This window comes from Protopterus annectens, chromosome 3.part0 (genome assembly GCF_019279795.1).
Source record: "Protopterus annectens isolate FY-2018-M chromosome 3.part0, PAN1.0, whole genome shotgun sequence".
NCBI lineage: Eukaryota > Metazoa > Chordata > Ceratodontiformes > Protopteridae > Protopterus > Protopterus annectens.
This window is the reverse complement of record NC_056731.1, coordinates 1,834,996,572-1,835,012,020: the sequence shown is the minus strand read 5'-3', so window position 1 is coordinate 1,835,012,020 and position 15,449 is coordinate 1,834,996,572.

Here is a 15,449-nt window from a genome sequence, read left to right as displayed (position 1 = left end):
ATAGAGCAGTGGTCCCCCATGTTTGTAATGACCAGGTCGAATATGTTTCTGCCTCTGGTAGGGGTGAGAATGAGTTGGTCCAGGGTGTTGGAATTAATGAATTTCAGAAATCGTTGGGCAAATGAGTTGGAAGAGGAGTAATTTTCCCAGCTAATGGAGGGGTAGTTAAAGTCTCCCAGTATAAGGGTATTAGGTTGAACCTTAATGCTTTCCAGGGTGTTCAGGAATGCGGAGTGGGAGTCTTGGGACATTGTGGGGATCTATAGCAGGCTACAACCTGGACTGCAGTTTTATCCAGTGTTAGTTGTACCTGAAGTATCTTTGATACATTATGTTGGGCGACTACTCTGGAGGTGTGCATATCCTTTATGAAGATGGATACACCACCACCTTTGGGGCCTTGGTCCACACTGCCTTTAGGCTCTGGTCCAAGTTTAGGGGCCTAAAGGTGTGGTATGCATTGTAGTCTGGTAGTACTAGGGTGCTTGCCGAGCCTTGAACCATGTCTCTGTTATTGCACAAAGGTCGATGACTTGAGCAAGTGTACTTTGAGATTTAGACTTCTAGCATTGAGTAGCATCACCCTCATGTTGCATTTGCTTGCATTTGTTATGTTGGTAAATTTATCTTCAGGGCATTGCCTGAAAAAGGCACTATAGGGGTGGCAAGAGCCTTGGCCAATATCCGGAATCCCAGGGGTGACAGATGCAGGCCATCTCTGGCAAAGCATTGAGGTCTGTCTATCATGTTATCCCAGTCAGACAGATACTGGATCCCCTTAGAATGACACCAGAAGCTTAGCCAATTGTTGAAGTCAGTCATTTTGTCCTTGTACTATGGTATAATTCAGGGTGATGGCAGGATGCTACTCAGGGCTAGGGTCATACCTGCCTGGGCTACAAGATCTGAGAGCTCCTTCATGCCTCTTTTCATGTAGTCCAGGGAGGTACATCTCAGGTCATTCACACCAACATGGACAATGAGAGAGTCGTATTTGTACTTGTTATGGAGTGACCTGAGTGCATGCATTATGTGGCGGATCCTGGCAACTGACAGGTAGATGACAGTAACTTTCTTCTTGTTTAACCAGGTGAGTGGGACATCAGTGTGCCTGACTATAGAGTCACCTATGACTAATGTATTGGGTAAACTGTTTTGCCATAGGGGCTTTGGCTGAGTGGCACACTGTTTATGTAGGATATGTGTCTCAGGAATTGTGTTTGGATGAGATGGTTGCTTGCGTTTCTGCCTCGGAGGTCTTTGTTTTTGGGCAGATTTTTAATGAGAGCCTCTGTGAAAGTGTGTGTGTATTTTGTGTTACCTTTGAGCTATGTGTTCTATGTGGTGTGATGTGTGTGTTAACCTTCTCCTCTTGACAGGCTAGCCCAGTCTTGGTTGGAGAGAGCGTGGCCTCTAGTTTGGCTATGTAAGTGCATCTCTCACAAGTAGATGTGTTTGGAGGTAGGAGGACAGGGCTGTCTGTGTAAAGACATATCCATGTTACTGTTGTGTTTATTCTGTGAACCTGAGACTATCAGTATTTAGCACTATTGATACACCCCTTGTTCTGTGTATGTATCTTCATACATGTTTACGGTGCATGTGCATGCGTGTGTGTATTCATGTGCATGTATATCTGTCTGTTATGGCAATATTGCCTTCTGTCTTGCATGTGAATGAGCACAGTCCACTTCCTTGGGTCATGGCATGTAAATATAAACAGAACTTTCTGTAGTATCTCCAAGAGAATGGTTATGTAAAAACTCACCCAAAGAAGTAAAACAAGACACATGCTGCATCGTGTTTATATACTTGTTAGCCAAGTCTGGAAGGGAAGTAAAACTAAGTATCTTCTTCTTATGAAATGGCTGTGGATAAAGATACTGAAGCCTAGAGCTGAGATTTAGCCTACACATGTCAAACATATAAAAATGTGATGTCATTAAGGTGCAGGTTCCAACAAATGCAGACAGTTACTTTACTGCGACTTTCAAGCATTTACAGGAAAACTGGCTGCAACAATGAAATCAAATTTGCTGAAAGGATAATACATGCCTGGACGGCAAAAAATTCCATGTGCACTTTAATAATTGCTTCACGTCAGTGTAACTAGAAAATATCTTAAATTGAGCAACAACTAGGAAAAGAGAAAAAAAAAACAATATACTCATCTCAAAGAGCATTCTCAGAAATCTTAATCAGAAGAATTTTAATAAGAAATAACAATTAGCATATGTTTTGCTCTAAATAATAGAGTGCTTCTTTGCAGTGCAAGAAGCTGTGAAAGAAAATCAGAGACATTAATCAAAGTGCTGACTAGGGAGGACATAAGTAAGGGTTTTGCAAATGAAATATGGAGGAATGCTATATTTTGGGACTGTACCACTGCAGGCTACAATTATTTATTTTTTCATATCAGAAAATTAGGTTATTAAATGGGGTGGTATAATAAGAAGACGACAATATCTGGATTGACTATGCAATTATAATATTGTACTTCATGTTACAGAATGGTAGAAATTTTAATTACGTATCTCAGAGATCTCAAACTTAAATTTCACAGTGGCCAAATACAACCTTCCCCTCTACAAGGAAGCCAAAACCCCATTATTCGTTCATAGTGGGGAAAATATACATTTTGTCTTATAAGGGAGAGGCGTTTATTAAATTCAAACTCTCAAGGGGAATAGTATAGGGATATCAGACATGTTACTATCCTTATTCTGCTGTCATTGGGCATGCTTTGTGCATTTAAAGTTAACACAGTGTCACAGTGGATAACGTTGCACGGTTCAATTCTTGCCTAGGGTGCCTTGTGTGCAGAGTCTGCATGTCCACTTTGTTTTGAGTGGGTTATCTCTGAGTCCTCTGGTTTCCTTCCATACTCCAAAGGCATGCAGTAGGTGGATTGGACACTCTAAATTGGCCATAAGTGTGAGTGTGTGGTGTGGAAGAACTACCATGGCAGGGTGGCAGGGCTAGCCACCTGGCAGTGTAAACATTGGCTCTAGATGATTGTCACTTTTGAAGTGACACCATGAACTCTTGTGCAAAAATGGGAAAAAAGGGGTTGTGGATGGATTGCATTTATCACACAGAACACCAGCTTGACTGCCAATATATCTGTTATTCTTCATTTGTAGCAATGTCATAAATTTGTATCCATTCACTATAAATGCTATACTGGTATTCTGTTTTTTTCACCAGTTAATACAAATGTAGTCAAGAAGACATCAGATCACTTCTTTCATAGGATTTGCTTTTTAAATTACTATCATGGTGCACACAGATGGTTATCTAGTTAGCTGTTCTGTTACTAGCAAAGGATCTAGGCACAGATATTCAAAGTTATAATGCAGTTTTAGTAACTGACAAAATGGCAGCATAGTAAGAAGCAATCAACATCATAATTTCCCTCTACAGACTATATCAGACCCACTAAGCATTATGGGCATTTGCAGTCATAAAGGTGTATGAGCTATAAATGCATGAATTTAAGCTGTATACATTTTAGCATTACATCTCCCTCATCTCCACTAAGGAGAAAGAGAAGACAGAGAGAGATGGTCTCTAAAACTGGTACACAATGGTTTAATGATTGATGCACATATTAAATGCACTTTATGCAATGCAGATGCTGGAAATAAAATTAAAACGTTTGTACAAATTATGACAACTGGTTATTTTTCAGTAGCAGCATTCAGGTGGTTAAGCAATTCTATACAAGTATTAAAGACAACTTACAAACTAGCTTTTATATTCAAGGAAAATAAACCAGTCATTTCGCTGCCCCTCAATATGGTCAAGACTCATGATAATGCTCAGGCAGATGGACTTGCAAACTGCTGGTCATTTTCACTGGACAATAGCCTGTAGAAGAAAGAAAGTTAGACAACTGGTTCAAGATTAAGTTATGTCCGGTTTCTCTTATTGGACCAGTCTGGTTGGTATATGAAACAGTCAAATTTGGATTTGTGATATTTGAATTTAAGATGGTCTGAGTGTTTTCATCACACATTTCAGATTTGGAAATTCCACATTTATCTCAGATAGCTAGTTGAAGTAGAGCCTTTGACAGAATTTGAGTATTTCATATGGATAAGAGACTTATCATCCTTTGTTCAAACACCCGATATGATGATCTCTGATATGCAACTTTCATGTTGAGAGTCTTCAAGAATGGCAGGGATTAGTCTCAACATGGCACCATCATCTGTATGCACCATGTAAGACTTTGGATCATTATTTATTTATTTATTCCTTTATTTATTTTGTACTGTAACATCAGCTGTCTCCCACTTTCTAGCCCCCTCAAGTTTTAGGCAAAGTACTTTGCCTTGTTGAAGAACAAGTGGAGTTTGGGTAGAATATCAGTTGTCATAAAAAAACTTGTAGGCATCTTTTTTGTCATTTCTCTTGACAAATGGCTTTTAGTTTAACTTTGTATTTCAGCACAGCTGTATTAGTCCTACGTTGTGTTTCAAACATTATCTGTGAAAGATTTACTTCAGTAATACTGTATGGTGTAGCACAGTAAGACATAACAGTTTTGTAAGGATCAGGCTGGTGAAGGATCATTCTAGCAGTTTGGACTGCTCATACAGCAGCTCCATTGGATTGTGGATAACGGCCTTGATGAGGTATGTAGGAAGTTGTGGTCTTCAGCAACTCATTGTAACTCCCTGGATACAAACTGTGTACCATTATCTGTAACTAGTTCAATAAGTACGGCATATTTGGCAAACATTGTCTTGCATCTGGCAATAATTTGTCAGCTAGTCATGGTTGGCAAATGTAATATTTCTTTATTTCTGATACTACAAGGTAGCTGCTTTTTTCAAACTCAAAGAAATCAGCGACTGTTTTCTGCTAAGGCTCTTGTGGTAAAGATGTCAGTAATCATGGGTCTGTCCTCTGGGATGGCTTTTATATTATGCAAAACTGGTATGTTGATATAAGTTTTGCAATGTCCCTATTGATGCTGGACCACCAGAATGACATATTGGCTCTTTCATGACACTTATGCCTTGGTATCCTTCATGTGACTGTTTCAGTACTTTAGCACATTGTGAAATGAGCACACTGATTTTGTCTTGGAGTGCTGAGGAAAGTGATCTTAATGAACTAATGACCATTTTCAGAAGAAGCCCATTGTGGTATTATATTGAGTAGCAGAAATTCGCCCAGGACATCAATGAAACTATCTTGGTTACTGTTGACAAGTATCTTGGGAATTTTAGCATCCATGGAACTGGTCCACAAAAAGATAGACATAACCTTGGTGCAATGTCTCTTCTTAAAAGTTAATAGTGGTGAGTAAAGTCTAGGGAGCAGACGTACACAGCCATGATTGTGAAAGGTGATTCATGTTCAAGGCTAGACAGATAGTAAGAATATTTGAAACTCAAAATTCTGAGTCATGGAATTTCAAGACTTGAAAATCCAAATTACATTTTTGTAGCCAACATGGTTGAGATAGGCATCCTGAAGCAATGCAGCCAATATCTCATGCTTACTGACAACCCCCCTACTACTCAAACTGACACAATATATGACAGCTGTATGTATACAATATTATTTGAGGCAAACCTCTCAGATACAGCCACTACAGATAGTTTGTCAGTATCACACAACATCACATTACACCTATCACATACACTACAGACCAAACACTTAGACCTATGTATGCTGTGTCTAACCACAAAGGCCTCTTAAATATAACCTAAAAAAAAGTACACTCAGCAACCTTTCAAACACTCAACAAAGGCAGCATCTACCACAAAACATGCATGTATAACTACAATGTCTCAATTTAAAAGCTTACAAGGCAAATGTCCACACAATCCAACATCCCAGTCATAGATGACTCCATAGGAAGATACAGTGATTAGCCACTCACTAGGTTGAGGAAGACGATAGTCATGTCTATTTAGCTATCAGGCGTGCACTCAAGTCCTTGCAAAATAAGTGCACATATGACACAGCACAGACATAGTGCACATGAAAGTAAATACCTGAGACTTACTTCATAGACTGTATGAAGAGAGATATTATGGAGCTCTTGGAATATGTGTCCCAAGTAGGTATGAACCTAGCCTAGAGCTGCATTTTATCTTCACCAAGAATGATACCAAAATACAAAAAGATGAAGAGAGGTAAGACACCAGCCAACAAACCAATACATTTCAAAAAAGTGGTGAAACAAGCTGTGAGTTCAAATTAATGTTTTAATTAAGAAGTGATGCTGATTGGCTATGTAATTTTGGTACATTATAAAAGAGCCTAGATTTCTTTGTTCATTGTCTGATGAAGTCTGCTGTACTAGACAAAAATGTGGAAGAAATTGTAACATTAATAAATTGTCTTGTACGCTTATTAACTGACTTGTGGGTCTGTATGCTGAAGTAACTTTTCCATTTCAACACTTTTTTTGAAATTTAATGATATCAAAATGCAAACAAAAGATTTTTGATTTTAACTTCTGGTGTCATTCAAAGGGGGTCCAATGTATATATATATATATATATATATATATATATATATATATATATATATATATATATATATATATATATATATATATATATCTGCTTAGGAGAAGATGCTAGAAAGTCCTAATCATACCTCTCAACCTGGAAACATCAAAAATCTGGACAAAGGCCCATAAAAAAATAGGTACAAATCTGTATGCTGATTAACATAACATTTGCATACATGATTATGCAATGAAGCCCATTCCAATGGAATTGTGGGATATCAACTTTGAAACGCAAACTGAAGAACAGACAACCAGAATATGGCCCCAGACACTCAGACCCTATAGTAAATGGTAACCATTTTCATTTAAATGTGTAGCAGTGATGTTCACTGGGAAGGGAGAAGATGATGAACCTTAGGATTTTGTTTTCGGTAACTTGCAGTATGTGGGTTTTATGGTAAAAGTAGGGCATTTAATGGTAGGCAATATTCTAATCTTAGCAAAAGAATATTATAGTTTGCTGGGACCTCCAGGCTCCAAGAGTCATCTTCATGGCCTACTGATCAGTGGCGTAGCTACAGTTTGTGCCGCCAAGGGCTGTCTTTATGTTTGCCATCCTTCCCCCCTCACAAAATCATGACTGAATAGGGCCTCCACCCTGCAGCCATTTCAATGTCCCATTACTTGGCTATTTCACCCCATTTACAATAAACACTGTAATGTGCATACTGCTTTACTTCTACGATGATTTGGATTTCATTTAATAGTTTTATTTTACATTTTACAACACAAACACTAATAGACATCTGCTAAACAAAGTAATGCAGTCTCACAATGAAAATAGACTTAGCATTAAAACTTCTCTGCCCTTGAAACTCACATTCATTGAAACAGAATTAAAACCCACATTCAAAGAAAATATATCTGGCCAGTGGCAGATAAAGATTACCTCTGGGCTGTTTTCAAATCATAGGCCCCTTGCACATGAAACATACATGTGTTCTTTTATACACCTTCCTGACTGTACTAAATTGTATTCCTTGTATAATACAGTACAGTTGTTAGAGGGCATTTTAAATTTATTGTTTTGAATATTTTCCCACTAAACAATGAAACAAAATGCATGCACTAACAATGCGAAAACTGCCAACTTCAGAACATGTCCATCATAAAAAGTCTACTCAAACTTCTACAATCCACCAATATCAGTAAATATGCACAATCTCTGCAGAAGTAAGAGTCATCTAAATAATTCCACATTAAAGAGCCCTGTAACTACTGAAGAGGTTGCTGCTAGCAAACAATGTTATATTTCATTATTTCATCTACAAATAATGTGCCTGTTGCCCTTGAGGAATAAATTGCCTATGTTACATTAAAACATTGTAAGCTAGTAATATTGCAATAGGAAATGGATGACAAACTGATAACAGGTTCATAGTTAATAGTTATCGCCCACCAAAGAGGACATTCTCAGGACTGCAACATACACCCCCTTTAAAAGTACAACACAGTACAGTACCAGCAATGCATCTACATACTGTGGGAGTAGAATCTACAGCCTTCTACAACAAAAGCAAGTATTTAACCTGTTATGCTATTAACAATTCAAGCCAATTCAGCATAAACAACACTAAACTTCTCTTCCCCTGAAGCTCTCAGTTCCTTGTAAAATCCACTTGTCACTCAACTGTATCTCTCAACTTTGCAGCACAAGAAATCTGGAAAAAAAAGCTAAACTTTATTGGGGGGGAGGACAAAAGCCCAGAAAACAGGGACACGTTTTAAACATTGGTTGTATAATTTTGGAAAGTTGCTAGAATAAAATGCTGTTACCACCATGTGTTTCACTGCCAGGTCTTGAACCCCGGACCCTGTGCACTACAATCAGAGCAACATACCACTGTGCCAAATCATCAGTTTCCTGAAAGATAAGAAGACTGAAACTTAAATGGCTATCATTTAGTTAACTCAATTCTCACTTCTCACCATAGCTCTCAGCCTCTTAGCACAAAACACCTGTACAAAGCCAATAATGGGGGAATACAGCCCCCAAACATATTCATTGAATTCAATTCTCATCATAGCTCACAACCTCTGAGCACAAAAAAACTGGACAAAGACAATAATGAGGGAACACAGCCCCAGAAATAGGGATACATTTCAAATACTGATCTTATAAACTTAGAAAATTGCTAGAATAAAATGTTTTGTGTTGGACAATCTGCGAAAATCTGGACAGTTGAGAGGTATGCATTTAGTCATTTTAATCATCGGTGATATGGCAGAAAACCACAAATTTTATGAGAAACAAACAAAAATTTTAAGACAAACATCTGGACAGTCTTGAAAAATTTGGACAGTTGAGAGGCATGAGTATGATTAAGAGAAAAGATATACTTAGTCCGAAATTTATGTATCTCTAAAAATTCCCTTTTCTCTAATATACAGCTATCTTAGAGTTATATTAAGTTGCAACCCAAACTAAAGCAGTGCACAGACCTAATAGGCTGCTTTGGTTCAACTGGCCCATCATTGAAAAATTCTAGACAACTAAAACTTGAATTAACAATGTGCAAATGCAAATGGAGCATCTGTTGCTAGCCTGAGTTAACAAAGCAGTCCGAGCTCTGAGGCACAGTCAGTCAACATAAGGGGAAGAAAAATTTTGGAAGATACAGAGGTTGACATAAAGAAAATGAATTTTGTCTTACCCATTAATGTCTTGGTTTCAAAAGGAAGAACAATTTTAAAACACCAGTAAGCAGTCAAAGCAAGGTGCCGTTTCCTATTTTGTAGGATCCACTTTAAGTTGCAGCAGCCCGTGACTTGATATGGAAAGTTTACTAGCAACCTAATGATTTACATTTTACACTAACAAATATCAGAGGTAGAAAGTCTGGGATAGTTAACATTTCAGAGACAGAATGTTTATATACACCTGGTAAAAAAACGCATAATTCTAAACACACTTGGATGTTGGGATCATTGCATCCCAGCCCACCTGTCATCCACATAATAACAATACTCACGTTCACTAAGTCATCATTAAACCCATGGGGCATCTACAGTCATCCCACATGGCATACCACCCAAGCACACACTTAACTGGAGCACACTTCTACACACCCACACATTTTAAACTTGAAGACATTACCTCTATTTCCACATCATGCATATTTCACCTGCAAGAAACACACACACACACACACACACACACACACACACACACACACACACACACACACCTAATAAAATAACTAAACAGCTTGTTCCTATAACCGTCAGCACAGCAGCGTAGCATAATAGAATACCTCCTCAGCAGTCCTGCTTGCAGCTTCCCTTCTAAACTTGTTCCATACCTCCTCAGCAGCATAATAAAATAACTGAACCCTTCCTGCTTGCAGCTAACAGCCTTGTGGCTTATTCCATTCCTGGAACCACCATCAACAGCCTCGAGGCTTGGGTGGAGCAGCCGGAAATGCAAGCACATTATGTTGTCGATTCCTTGAGCTCAATTCCAACAGGCTAGCAGACTGTTCATGGAGTTAATGTCATCATGCATGTGACATTAGCTCAAAAAAGCGGGAAAAAATAGCCAGGAAATTCGGAAATTAAGGGGTGCCACTTAGGAATCGTGGCCCCATTATTTGGATCTCAAAACCAGTAAAAAACGAGAAATTTGGTACAGTTGGGAGGTATGGTCCTAATTGATTTGCCAAGGATCTCCTTCACCTATCCCCTCCGAGGCTTATGTATATTGGCTAAAACCTTGTCCGCCCCATAGTGCTTTTTCAGATGATGTCAGTCTTCAGAAAGTTACCAACATGCTTGGAACTTTAACAAAAAACTTCACTCCCTACAGGCACTCCTTGCTTCAGAATGCATCAATATATGCATTGTCATGGAGACTTGGTTCAAGTACATTAAGAGCACCACATCAGTGCAAAGTTTCAATGTCCAGTATTCATTCAGGCCCACTAGATGTCCAGCCTACCAGTAACAACAATCCTTATCACAGTATATCTAACTATAGGACCACTTCTCTGTTCCTCTTGGCCCATACTTCCTACCTGACTAGTATGGCGTCTAAATGTATTCAGCCAAATACCATTCTTCTAGAGGATTTCAACTATCTCTCCATCATTCGGGAAACTTATACATCCCTACCATAATGCCCCTGATATTTCTGGACTTCATAAATACAAAGTCACTGGACCAGTTAGTCAGCACCCCAACTATAGGTGACAAAATCCTGGACTTGGTACTCACCAATATGGCACAACTCTGTTCCTTACCTGTTGTAATTCCCCCTAATCAAATTGGACCTTAAATCAGTAACATTCACCATAAGAATGAAGCAGAAAGGGACTTCAAAGATGGCTGTGCACTGATAAACAGCTTAATTTCAGCTGTCCTAGAGTAAAACTAGAAAGTGGTAAAAAAAAGTACCATTGAAACTGTTATCTGGGTAAAATTCAGTTACTGGCTAGTAAGTACACTGTTTAGATGCCAGCAAAGATTAAATTTGAAGAACTTTAAAGAAAATCAACCAGATGTACCTTACCAGACACCTGCAGCAACTGGAAAGACCCCAAAAGTACCTCACCAAAAGGATCAAAGGGCTCAAACAGATGCCATATGCTGCCTGGTTAAAGAAACTCCAGCTCTACTCAGTGGCATACCGCCTGCTCAGAGGCGATCTGTGCCTGACATATAAAGCCATGTCCAACCGGGAATTAATGGACATGCTGCACCTCAGAAAATCCAAATCCCATCGAGCTACGCACTCGAGAGACTTGAACCTCAGCACTGAAATAAATAGGACATGCTGGAGGAACAGATTCATAACCCAGAGGCTCCCTTCACTCTGGAATAAAATCCCAGTCCAGGTTAGGCAGAGTCCCTCATTGACTCTCTTCAAGAGGAATCTTGATGAGTAGATGGGAGATCGTAGGTTTACCCCGGGTATCACTTCTGTGTCACTGTTAGACAGAGGCACAGTATACTAACCTCGAAAAAGGGCATAGCAAAATTCATTTAAAATGGGTGGCAAAAGTCAAACACACTCTGGCTAGGCTTATAAATGCCCTAGGGCAGATAGCCTAGTATGAACCTATGAACCAGAGTAGGTGGAAAGAAAACACTTGCTGGGAAGAATTCTGCAGCAGTTCAGCAAAAACAATTTAAGTTTCAGCTTTAGTTTAAGAGATATCTCCCAGTAATTTAGGGGGAAATAAATCAATTGCACTCAGGGTGATTAAAATAAATGAAACACTGAAGGAATATATCAACTCAAATAACAAAAGGCTGGAAAAATATAAGAAACTTTAACTAGCAATTCAGACAAACTGATAATACTGCAAAATTCAGAAGTTAAAATGAAGAAAAGGCTGGCTGAGTATGATGCTTCTCAAGAAGAGCTATTTCAAAAAATAGTAGAGTTAGAAGATAGAGCATGTAGAGAAAACCTATGATTTTCTGCTGAACCATAGACAGTGGAAGGAACAGACTGCATTAATTGTATTAAAGCACATATATGCAACTGGATGGGTGTTGCAAAGCAGGATTTCTTAACTGAAAGGACACATTGAGTGTATACTCCAAGCAGTAAGAGTTGATCTTGGAAAACTGAGTCAGAAGGGAAAAGTATTAAAAAATGGAGGCAACAGAGTATTTGTGGGAAATGGTTATTCACTGTACAGTAAGCAGAAGAGAAACAAATTTATCCTAGCAATTAGAGAATGTCAAAAAAACAGGTATGCAGTTCTAGCTGTCTTCAGAGTATTTTAACTGGATGATCAAAGAAATGTTTTGGTTCAGGAGTAAATATAAAAGCATATCCAACAAATAGTGGTTAAACAAACAAAAGGGGACCTGCTTCTCATTCTTCTGACAATGAAGCTCACACAGATAATTTGCCAGTGAAATTGTTTCCAATGTTCCAAAGGAAAATACTTGAGAGAGAGAAAAAAGCCTAAGAATCTAGTGTTGGGAGATTGAAATGATCAGGAAAAAGACCAGCAACACTGAAATTAGTGAATAAATGTGAGGTTATAAAGCAGCAATCACATCTATGAAATATTGCTTTGTAAATAAGTGGCAGAGAAAAGATATGAATTTGCCAACCTTCTTAAATTTGTGGATACACTGTAAAGCTTATACCTCACATCATATATTTAATGTTTATTAGGACACTAAAAGTAAAAAAGCAACTGTAAGTAAAACAATTTTGATCGTATTAGTGTATGTATAAAACATTTCATGATATAAACTGCATGTTATATTATAAAGCAGTTTTGTATAGTGTGCAATCAGGGGTATTTTAAATGTAGGAAGGTATCTTTTCATTGACTGTTGTATGTGTTAGAGATATTAAGTAAATAAGTACCATTTTAGTTGTAAGAAATACAGGTTTTACAGTATAACAAGAGAAGAAAGACTAAAAAGAATGAAGTGTAAGTTGATATAATGCTTTGATCTTGGCTGTTAAGGTGAGGGTGAAGTGTAAAAGTGTACTGATTTATATTATATTATATTATATTATATTATATTATATTATATTATATTATATTATATGCAGAAAAAGATGATGATTTCCCTTGTTTTTAAAAGGATGGATGTTTAAATTAATCTCCTTGTATTACGCTGTAAACAATTTCCATAAATAGGCTTGAAAAATAAGAATGATGAAAACCATGCAAAATGCTAAGCTTTTTGCATCTGCAAAGATATTATCCTGTTTTTTCCATTAGGAAATGTGGTACTTGCATATTGTCACAACCAGATTCCTAACACATAAGTACCACAATAGTTGATACAGAAACCAAATAGCCCATACAGCACAGTTAAATCATATGTTATAAAGTCTGTCTAATACAAAGCATCTTGCTGTTTACAGTAGGTGTAATATAAACACTGACAGCACTACTCAGATAAGTAAAAGTAAGAATTCTCCAAGTCCCAAGTAACATATTTCAGAGACCTCCACACAAGAAGTCAAAGTTAAAATATAGCCCCCACACATATTCTTATTATCTGTGAGCTACACCGAAATGTGGATATTTTATTTATTATGTATTTGTTTTAATGTATTGATGCTAAGGTAAATTTATGGAAAAACAAAAGAACACTAGTTCATTAATGCTTGGGAAAGTCAGGACTGCTTTATTCTGTCTCATTGCATATGGCTTTCTTACATTGTTCTTTTATAATTATGATGTCTGCTGCAAGACTGCATAACAAAACATACAATTCACCCACAGTATGTCTTTTCCTTTTAATCAGGGACTTCCCTGAAAATTGGAGACATTTGAGAGGTATGATCCGAATTAAAGTAGTTACAGCATTCTCTTCCACTGTACTTCTTAGACAGGAAAGGAAACACAAGTCAGAAAGCACTAAATGAATACATATTATTTCTTCCACTTAATTTTGCCTTCATATTACAGTTTTACATATGTCTCAACTATCGTTAGATCTACTGCCTTGTTTATATTTTATTTTCTTCATGCTCAGTTATGTTATCATCATCTCACCTTGACATAACATGAATAATGATGACAGATTTGGAACCTGGTGGCGATAATAAGTAAGTACCGAAAATGTTCTCACTGTGAAACCAGAAGTCTGCAGTCAAAGGTAGTCAGCCAGGGGAATTTTTTACATTCTGCTATGTGAGAACTTTACAGATTCCTTCATGCATCTGCAAGATGTTAGCTGTTTTTTTTTTTTTTTTTTAAATCATTGTTGACTACTTGTACATGGAGACAAGCTGCCTGCAGGAGCAAGCAATTAATCTTGAGAGTTCTGATCATTCTTTGCTGATGGAAATACAAAATGTAAAGGTACTATGGTGAACAGTTTAGTTTGAAATTATGAGAAGTGAATATGAGATGTTAGCCTCCCCAGCAGCCTTAATACTTAAATGCATTTAATAGAACTGTGTATAATTTAGTTTTATTTAAATAAAGCTAGTTCATTTTTTCTTAGGGCTAAAAGTTGGTATTTCTGAAAGTATGCAAGCTGTTTTTTTCACATCTGGGAGAGGAAAAGAGATAAAAAAGAACATACAACAATCCATGTAAGTGGGGAAACAGGCTGTAATGTGCTTATCATAGGTAACCTTAATTTTAGATTAGGTTATGCTTGTGGATGCAGCTGCCAGTTTGGGGAAATTTTTCCTATCTGGAAGTTTAAACTTCATTTGTTTTGTGTGCTTGTTCTAAGTTAATAAGGGATGAAGGTGTTTTGAAAATCTATTTAACTGTTGTTTGTGGGTTTTCATTAAAGCAAAGAGTCTTGAGAAATGTAAAATGGGTTTAAACAGAAATGAGAAGAAACAGCTGTACAAAAGATCATCTTGCCACATGTTAGTGTGCACATGCAAGACAGAAGTTGGAAATGCACATTCAAAAAACAACTGTACTATAAGTGGGAACAATAGCCTTTTATCCTAATGGCTATGCTATCTATAGGATCTTAGAATGTAAATGGCCTTACAGTTATAGATGAAAAGGAAAGCGTACTGAATTATATTAAGAAATGCAGAGTACAAACAGCAATGCTGTAGAAGACACATTTGAAAAGAAATGAGCATGTGAATTTGACAAAGGAAGGATTTTAGAATTGATATTCTGCAGAATATCAGGCACAATAGTGATTGAAGAGGGAAAAAAGAAAATAATGGTAGATTTGTGGTAGTGGGGGGCTATTGGCAAAGGAAGAGGATTACATTGGCATGTATTTAAATTCCAATAAAATATGATTTATGGAGTTTAAGAAAATTTGGGAGAAATAATCGGCTTTCAGCAATGAATATAACTTACAGGTAGGGATTAAAACTTGATTTGCAATAATGAGTGTGTACCATGGGGATCTATATGGGAAAATTTAACAGAAGGGGTAGATTTCTGAAGAAAAACTATGAAAGAATTTTTTACGGAAGATGTGAATTCAGTAGTAGGAAATT